Consider the following 8,597-nt stretch of genomic DNA (forward strand, 5'->3'; position numbering starts at 1 on the left):
CTCTTCCTCAGTATTTGGCTGCCATATATATACCTGGATTGGGCTTGTCACCTGCCGTAGTACCTGGACCTTACCCAGGGCATGAATGTATTTAGCATCTTTTCCAATATGTCCCTTCTCACGTAGTGTTTAGATCTGTAGCCTTCTGGTTTAGTTTCCTTCCCTGTTGTCTATCTTTCTCAGAAAGCGGTGTATTGAAGTGACTTACTATAATTGTTGAGCCTGTGATTTGGTTTTTCATCTTTTTTTTTTTTGGTGGGGAGAGTTTATTAAAGACCCTGGCAACATTACTTCTTCTTCTCCACATCCTGCTCTGCAGCCTCCTTGGCCCTTTTTGCTCGGATACCAAAGAGCCGGGCGTTGGCACGGGCCATGCGGAGGCAGGCGAAGGCCTTGAAGTCCTTCTCTTCTTGCGTGATAACCCGGACTTTCTCCTTCTTGTAGACGTTTCGGATGGGCATCACAGGTCCAGTAAGCTGCGTGGCTAGTTTGAGTTCCTCCGCAGAGCTGTCTCCCTTCTTGGGGGCCAAGGGCTTCCTGGGGAAGAGGATGAGCTTGGAGCGGTACTCCATCAGCCGCTGCACATTGGCCTGCAAGGACTCCGTGGACTTGTTCCGCCGCCTGGGGTCTACCGAGATGCCGATGGTGCGAGCCACCTTCTTGTGGATGCCGGCCACCCTCAGCTCTTCCAGGCTGAAGCCTCGGCCTGCACGGACTTTGGTGTGATAGCGCACCGTGGGGCAGCGCACGATGGGCCGGATGGGGCCGGACGCGGGCCGCGGGGCGATGCAGCGGGCTTTAGCTTGTCGTGCCTTGCGCCTGCGTATCTTCCGCGCCGGCTGGTTGAACCACGTGGACACACGCCGCTGCCAGTCCTTGTGGAAGTGGGGCTTCAGGATCATGCCATTCCGGCTGGGCGCCATGGTTGCCTACGGCCCTCCTCCAGGTGGAACGGGCAAGCGGAAAGCGGGTTTTCATCTTTGGGAGCATTTGATTGTTGTATTCTGTGCATATCTTGTTCTGAAAATATACATTTAAAATGGTTAGTGGTTCTTGGTCTGTGGTTCTCTTGAGCATTAAATAGTTTCCCTCCTTAACTCTTGCTATGGTTTGCACTCATTTTGAGATCAATTTCATCTGAGATTAGGATTACAACACATGCCTTTTAAATTGCTATTTGCTTGGTATGTTTTTCTCCAGCCTTTGATTCTCAGCCTAAATTTGTCTGTAATCTTGAGCTGTGTATACAGTATGGGCAACAGATCAAGGCGTTTTCTAAGCCAGTCTGTCAGACTCTGTCTCTTAAGGCCTGAGTTCATTCCATTGATATTCAGCATTTTATTACATCTGTCTGTGGACTCTGTTATGTCATTTTTTACCTCTTGTGTTAGGTGTTTTCCTACTTCCATGTCTTACTCGTAGGTTGTGCATGTGTGTGTGTGGTTCATTCTTGCTCTCTTTCTATCTTTGAACCAATATTATCTTGGGGGCTGTTTTCCCTTTGATGGGGCTGTTCTGTGCGGTGGTCTCTTATTTGTGCTTGGTGAGTGTTGTTCTTCTGCCCATACTGGGGTGGCAAGGATTTCTTGTAGTGTTGGGTTTCTTTCAGCATATACTTTGACTTTTTCCTTCTCCAGAAGACTCTCACTTCTTCCTCAACCTTAATAGATAATTTGGCTGGATTGAGTTTTCTTGGGTTTGCATTATTTTCCTTCAATTTTCAGAATATGTTGCTCCTCTGTCTCCTTTTCTTCATAGTGTCTGTTGATATGTCTGAGCATATTCTTCTCTGCTTGCCTTTATATGTGACTGCTTGCTTTTCCTTAGCTGCTCTCATGATTTTCTCCTTTTCCTCAAAATTGGATAGTTTATCAATTAGGTCTTGCTGACTTTTCCTTGGGATTTAGTCTAGCTGGTGTTCTTTTGGATTCACTGATGGCTTCCTGGTTTTCATTCATTAAGCTAGGCAAGTTTTCCTTCAAGAATTCCATCCCTATTTTTTCATTGATTTCTCTGATGTGGTTTCCTCCAGTGATCCAATTATTCTGATGTTGTTCCTCTTCATAGCATCAGGCATAGCTCCGAGGTTTTCTTCAGCTTTTCTGATGGACTCACTCGACTTTCTTTTCACTTTTATTAATTTCTGATTGGCAGTCCTCTGGGTCACTGGTGTGGTTCTCTGCCTCTTCTATTCGGAGAGTGAATTACGTGACTTTGATATTAGTTTTTGTTATCTCGCTCCTTAGCCCTTCTATTACCCTTTGGTGCGAGGCCTTTATCACCGCTATCATTTCATCCTTTTTCCTGTATTGTTTCCCTCATATCCTGTATGACTCCAGGCAGCATTCTGAAGATTTATTTCTGTGGGAGGCCAACACCTGCCTTTTCTATGACAGCTGTTAGGTTCAGTTCATGCTTTGGATTTTGTTTCTGTGTTCTAATTGAAGCTGTGGAAGCAGCTTGCTGCTTTCTTGTACATTTTTTTGGAACTAGGTGCCATTTCCTGGGAGTCACAGAGCCCTGGGTTCTCTCTTTGGGGGGTTGGTGTTGGTGTTTCTGAAAGCTGCCTATATCCACCTGCCTTGAGGGACTGTGTTTCACCTTTGTCCTGCTGGGGTTTTCCTCTCACCTTAGCCTATGCTTTGTGCTCCAGCCACCCTCAGGCCTCTGTAGGGGTTTTTTGCAGCTGTATGTACCAAGGTCTTAAGGAAAGTGTTGGACCAGGCTCAGGGGTGTGTAGTTTGTGGATGGGGATGGGGTGGGGCTTGGGTGGTCTGTACCTGACTAGGGGCCCTTCAGTCAGGAAGGCGGTGGAAAGGAGGGCTCAACTACTTCTGTTAGCTCACAGTTCCACTGCTTGGAGCATAGAGAGCAGGGGCCATTGCAGAGGGAGAATGCAGTGGGATAGCCCAGCAGGATTAGGTCCAAAAGTTGCAGCTATGCAAGCTTCTGCCGGACTTGTGCTGAACGCCTAGCAGGCCTAGAGCATTTTGGTAGAATGGGAACCCTGGGGGCCTAGGGGGCTGACTGGTGGGTCTGTGAGAGGGCCAAAGCAGGGTGCAAGCCAGAAGCCTCGACTGTACACCTAGCTGGACCATGGTGTCTGTCGAGGCAGGGTGGGCACCTGGAGTGCCACAAAAAAGGCAGCTGGTGGGCCTAGGTCCTATGGGATTTGCAGGGAGTGCAGGCGATGGGGTTCAAGACAGCTTCTGGTTTAGAGAAGTGCTCTGTGCTGTCCCAGGGATCAACTGACAGCCTTGAGAGCCATACTTAGCCCCAATATCCCCCCACTCACCGATCTCCATGGCCTTCCAGGTGTGAACTATCTACCTGGTCACCATCTTGGCCTTCCTCAATATGTCGGGATAAATTTTCTATCAACTGTCCTGCATCTAATCATCTATATTTCCAAGAGGTTAATAATGTTTAAGGTCATATTAAATTGTTCATGCATCAGAAATTTAAATATACTGAGAAATACTGAGAAGTAATGTAGCTGAATCATTTTATTGTGAGTATATATAATTTGAATAAGGCAGCGTCAACCCAGACAGCATCAGGAAGTTGCTCTTAAGAGGGGGATCATGAAAACTGGTTTTGTAGGCCATTCCAAGCCCAACGACTTGTAGAAATTCATCCACTAAGAACAAAAAACCAAACTGACTGCCATCAAGTTGATTCCCTGGAGATGATACCTTGTAGGATAGGGTAGAACTGCCCCTGTGGGTTTCTGAAGCAGAATGGATGCATTGAAATTGAGGTGCTGGTGAAGAATATGGGGAGTAGCATAGACTGCTCGAAGGACAAGTGCAGTGGAGAAGTACGGCTGGAGTGTCCTGAGAGGGAAGGATGAGGAGATTTTGTCTTACATACTTCGGACCTGTTGTCAAGAGAAACCAGTCTCTGGAGAAGGACATCAAGCTTGGTAAAGTAGAGGGGCAGCAAAAAAGAGGAACACTCTCAAGGAGATGGGTTGATACTGTGGCTGCAACAATGGACTCAAGTACAGGACCAATTATGAGCATGGTGCAGATGTGCAGTGTTACATTCTGGTTTTGCACAAGGTTGTTATGGGCCAGAACTAAGTTGATGTCACCTAACAACAGAGAGCAGAAAGCCTCATCTTTCTTGTGGAGTGGCTGGTGGTTTCGAACTACTGGCCTTGTAGTTACAAATGTAACATTTAACCCAATATGCCACCAGTATCCCCTACAGTGACTAAAGATATGTCTCTTTTTTTGGCCCTAGTCAGACCCTGGAGTTCTTGTTCCTCCAAATGGATTGAACATAGATGGTAATTTAATAGTGCTCAATGCTTAAGGCAAATGATCTCCTCTGGGCTGTTTACTTGGCTAAAGTTTGACTTGAAGGTGACTTTAAGAAAACAGTGCCTTGAAAACTCAAGATGCCTGTCTTAGGCTGATTCTCTAGAGAAGCAAAAGCAGCGATAGACATATTGAGAGATAGATAGGGAAGTTTTGTTGTAAAAACAGGTAAGTCCAGTTTGATTTCTAATCCATTTACCAGATGTTAAGTCTGAGGCTTCTAATGACTCGCATAGCTTCAAGGACTGAAAAATCCAGAAGCAGCAGGAACACCGCAAGCTGTAGAGGTAAGTGAATCCAAGGTCAGCAAAATAGGCTTCTGACTGGAGAGGTGAATTAATCTTAGGTCAGCAGGTCAGAGGGCAGATCAGAGGGCAAGCCACAAATGGCTCCTGGAATTGGCAGATAATATGGCACCCTTAAATCCAAAGAACCAAATGTTGATGATGCAAGATCCATGCCCAGGGGGGAAAACAAAAGGTTTCCTTCAGTGTCTATTATATCCCCTCGGAAGCTTCCATTCAGTTGCACCATGGCTGTGACCTGAGTAAAGTGGTTGTCCTTCACCCTAGTCTTCTTACAACTGCTTGACTACTTAAGATAGATACAATTATTGAGTTGATTACATTGTGTTACATAACATCATGGGGACTGATAGACCACAAGTGCCCCACCCTGAGAAGCTGGCACAGCCAACCTGACACAGCATCTAATGAATATAGTATTTAAGGGCAGAAGGTCTGGACCAAAAAATATGTATTTCAAGAGAATTAAAAGTGTTTATTACATGTTAGATACCAATATACTACTACAATGAAAGCATGACTCATGTGATTTAAATAAAAACTTTATCAAAATTCTGTAGTTTTCTATTGATAAGTAATTTGCAGCTGAAAAAAATTAATACTCATACTGTGATTTGAGAGAATATTTCCAAGTGTTCCAGGGGGGGAAATAACCCTAAGTTCCAAAGTATTTCGTAGAGAACCCTTTACTAAGCCTTAAATATGTCACAAACATAGTCTAGATGAGTTAGACCATCACCATGAGGTCATTATGCTGTCCAAATGATTTATTGCCATATAGCTAATTACAGATGATAGAAAACAAAAGAAATCTTTATAAAATCACGACTGGTGGCAGATCAATTCATCACTGTCACAAGATGGACTACAAAAGTCTAAAAAAGACCACGATAGAGATAAACACACAATCGCAGCTTTAAAAAGTTTATGTTACCACATGGGGATGGTCTTCTCTATGAAGCTTAGACAGACCAATCTCAAGACCCCATGCTGAAGAAAGGAAGATTATTATTCTGGCCAACAATGGAGCCGACAGGCATCCTCACATTCTGCTCATTTTATTACACAGGTGTCAACATGGGGTGGGAATGGCACCTGACTTTGTCTCACAGCCTTTGGCTGCATTGTCAGGAGCGACCTGTCCGGAAAAAAGGACATCCTGCTTTGTAAATTGGGTAGGCAGTGAACAAGGGGAAGACACTTGATGAGATGTACGACACAGTGGTTGCAACAATGGGCTTAAACATCCTAATTGTGATGGGCCAGGGCCCAGCAGTGTTTCATTCTGTTGTCCATAGGGTCGCTCTGACATTGAGTTGACTTGACCACACTTAACAACAACAGCATGGCAAGAAAAACTGTGATTTCTGAAGAACAAAAATGACTGATATTGGTGTCAAGCTTTAAAATATTTTCTAAAGATAGGCTCAATAGAGCAACGTAACCAGCAGCTTAGATGAATTTGCACTGCAGCGTAGCAGTGGTTTGTAGAGCCTCTGAAAAAACTGCTGAGGTAGTTTTGGTAGGAAAAACATATTCATTAAGAAGAGTTATAATTCAGACTCCCTGCTTCCCTTGCAAAAGGAAGATTGCTCTCAAGGCTAGAAGGACATTTTCATTAAAACCCCTTAAATTACAGCATCCCAAAGCTGTCATTTGCTGAGCTTTAAGGTTTTAAACGAAAACAATAACAACAAAATATTAGCTAATTAAGCATTTGTTAATTCATCTAACATATTTTATTAGTCATTGCATTGTATGTACTTAAAGTGAAATGGAAAAAGCTGATGAACTTAGACTCCTTTCTTGAGTGCTGCCTCTATTTAGGATGTTCTGAATTTTCCCACTAAGAATTAGTAAGCTACTTGCGGTCAAATGGACCAGACTCAAGGCAACCCTCTGTGTATGTCAGAGCAGAAGTGTACTTCAGAGGGGTGTCAAGGGTGCATTTTTAAGAAGTAGATCTTGAGGTTTCTCTTCCTAGGTGCCTCTGGGTAGTCTTGAATAATCTACCTTGGGGTTAACAGCCGAGTTAAGCATTTCTATCACCTAGAAATTCCCCTCTTGGGAATAACTCTCATTGCTTGCTCTCCAGTGAATCCTGACCCCAACAGTTCAGAGTAGAACTGCTCTATGGAGTTTCCAAGGGTTTGGTCTTGTGGAAGCAGATGCCTAGCCTGTTTTCTGAAGTGCCTCTGTGTGGGGTCTTTCTGCCCACCTTTCCCCATGCAGGGAACACTCTTGGGATTTACTAGTGAAGAACTAAAGGGATATGCAACTGAAATGTACTTCTTTTCTGCATGCACAAATCTCAAATGCTTCTTTAGTTAAATCTGCATACAAGTCACCAGGGGAGCTTGTTGAAATGGATTCTTATTCAGGGAGTTGGAGTGTGTCTGCTGCTGCTCCTGGTAGACTGGAGCTAGAAGTCTTGCCAAGACTTGTGTGGAAGCACTCCTGAGCTCTCTTAAGTAAGCCTCTGTGGTATTTACCTTTCTCAGAAGCAAAAACAACACATTATTTGAAATGGTTTCCCTACTTCCAATTGTCCTTTCAATTTAGATTCATTTAGTGGTTGGTAATAACCATGTTCTCCTTAAAAAAAAAATTCCTCCCACACTACTGCTTCCTAATGTTTCAATCTCTTCTTTTATGCTTATTTTTTCCTTTCTAGAGTTTGGAATTTAGTGGGCTCTCTGTAGTTCTGCACAGCCTCCAGTAGAGGTCATTGCCTTTTTATGGAAATATTTCCTTTCTTTTCCAAGGAGGTAGTTCAATGGCTGGAATGACTTTGCATTCTTTAAGGCTGTCAGGGTTTCAGCCTCAGGGGTCAGCCTGTTTCAAGGCAACTGGCTTGCAGACAGTAGCATCCCCATCTAAAAGTGAGAGCTCTTTGACCTTCTGGTCCATGAACACTTGTGCAACAAACCAGGAGACATTTACAATATTTGCAATGAGTGAAGGGAAAACTGAAGTAGGACCAAAGTGTTATAAAGTTAGAGTGAAATAAATTTGGAGATTTCTTTTCAATGATTGTAACTATATAACTATTAAAATCTTTATTACAAAATTCAACCCAAACCTTCGTGTTTTCCCTTTAAATGATGACCTGTGGAAAAATAAAATTGAAATGAGAGCCAGCATGATTATCCTAAGAAATTCAACAGTATCCCGATGAGGACCGTGCTGCAGCTGAACGTCATGCTCACCAGTGCATGAAGGGTTGGAAAATCCACACTTGGCAAAGAACTTGCAGCAAGATCAGGACTGAAGTACATTAATGTGGGTGATTTGGCTAAATAAGGTCACTTACATGATGGCTATGGTGAAGAGTATGGTTGTCTCATTTTAGGTGATGATAGAGTACTTGGTGAGAAACCAAATTAAAGAAGGCAGAGCTGTTATTGATTGCCATGGTTGTGATTGCTTTCCTGAATGCTGGTTTTGTGCGGCTTTTGAGCAGAGAACAGAAAGCAGTTTATTATAAAAATCACTTGAAACAAGGGTTTATAAAGATCAGAAACTGCAAGACAGTATTCAATTTTTCAAGTTCTTTGTGAAGATGCCATCGCATCCTACAAGGAAGAAATAGTGCATCAGCTGCCCAGCAATAGCTAGAAGATCTAGAGGATAATACAAACCAGCTATTAAAAAAGAATGAACAATGGATGAAAGATCATAGCTCTTGACTTTCTTTTTTAAAAAAAAATCATTTTATTAGGGACTCATACAATTCTTATCACAATCCATCCATCCATCCATGTGTCAAGCACATATGTACATTTGTTGCCATCATCATTCTCAAAACATTTGCCTTCTACTTGAGCCCTTAATATTGGCTGCTCATTTTCCCTCTCCCTCCCCACTCCCCCTACCTCATGAACCCATCATAATTGGTAAATTATTATTATTTTGTCATATGTTACACTGTCTGACATCTCCCCCAGCCCTCTTCTCTGCTGTCCAT

At 43.3% G+C, this 8,597-nt stretch overlaps 2 pseudogenes; one reads left to right on the top strand and one right to left on the bottom strand.

The window, feature by feature from the left end:
* Positions 1-287: 287 nt before the first annotated feature.
* On the bottom strand, positions 288-962 carry LOC142440809 (large ribosomal subunit protein eL13 pseudogene; annotated as a pseudogene).
* Positions 963-7,804: 6,842 nt separating this feature from the next.
* LOC142439997 (adenylate kinase isoenzyme 6-like) lies at positions 7,805-8,319 on the top strand (annotated as a pseudogene).
* Positions 8,320-8,597: the final 278 nt, after the last annotated feature.

This window comes from Tenrec ecaudatus, chromosome 2, assembly GCF_050624435.1.
Source record: "Tenrec ecaudatus isolate mTenEca1 chromosome 2, mTenEca1.hap1, whole genome shotgun sequence".
Lineage (NCBI taxonomy): Eukaryota > Metazoa > Chordata > Mammalia > Afrosoricida > Tenrecidae > Tenrec > Tenrec ecaudatus.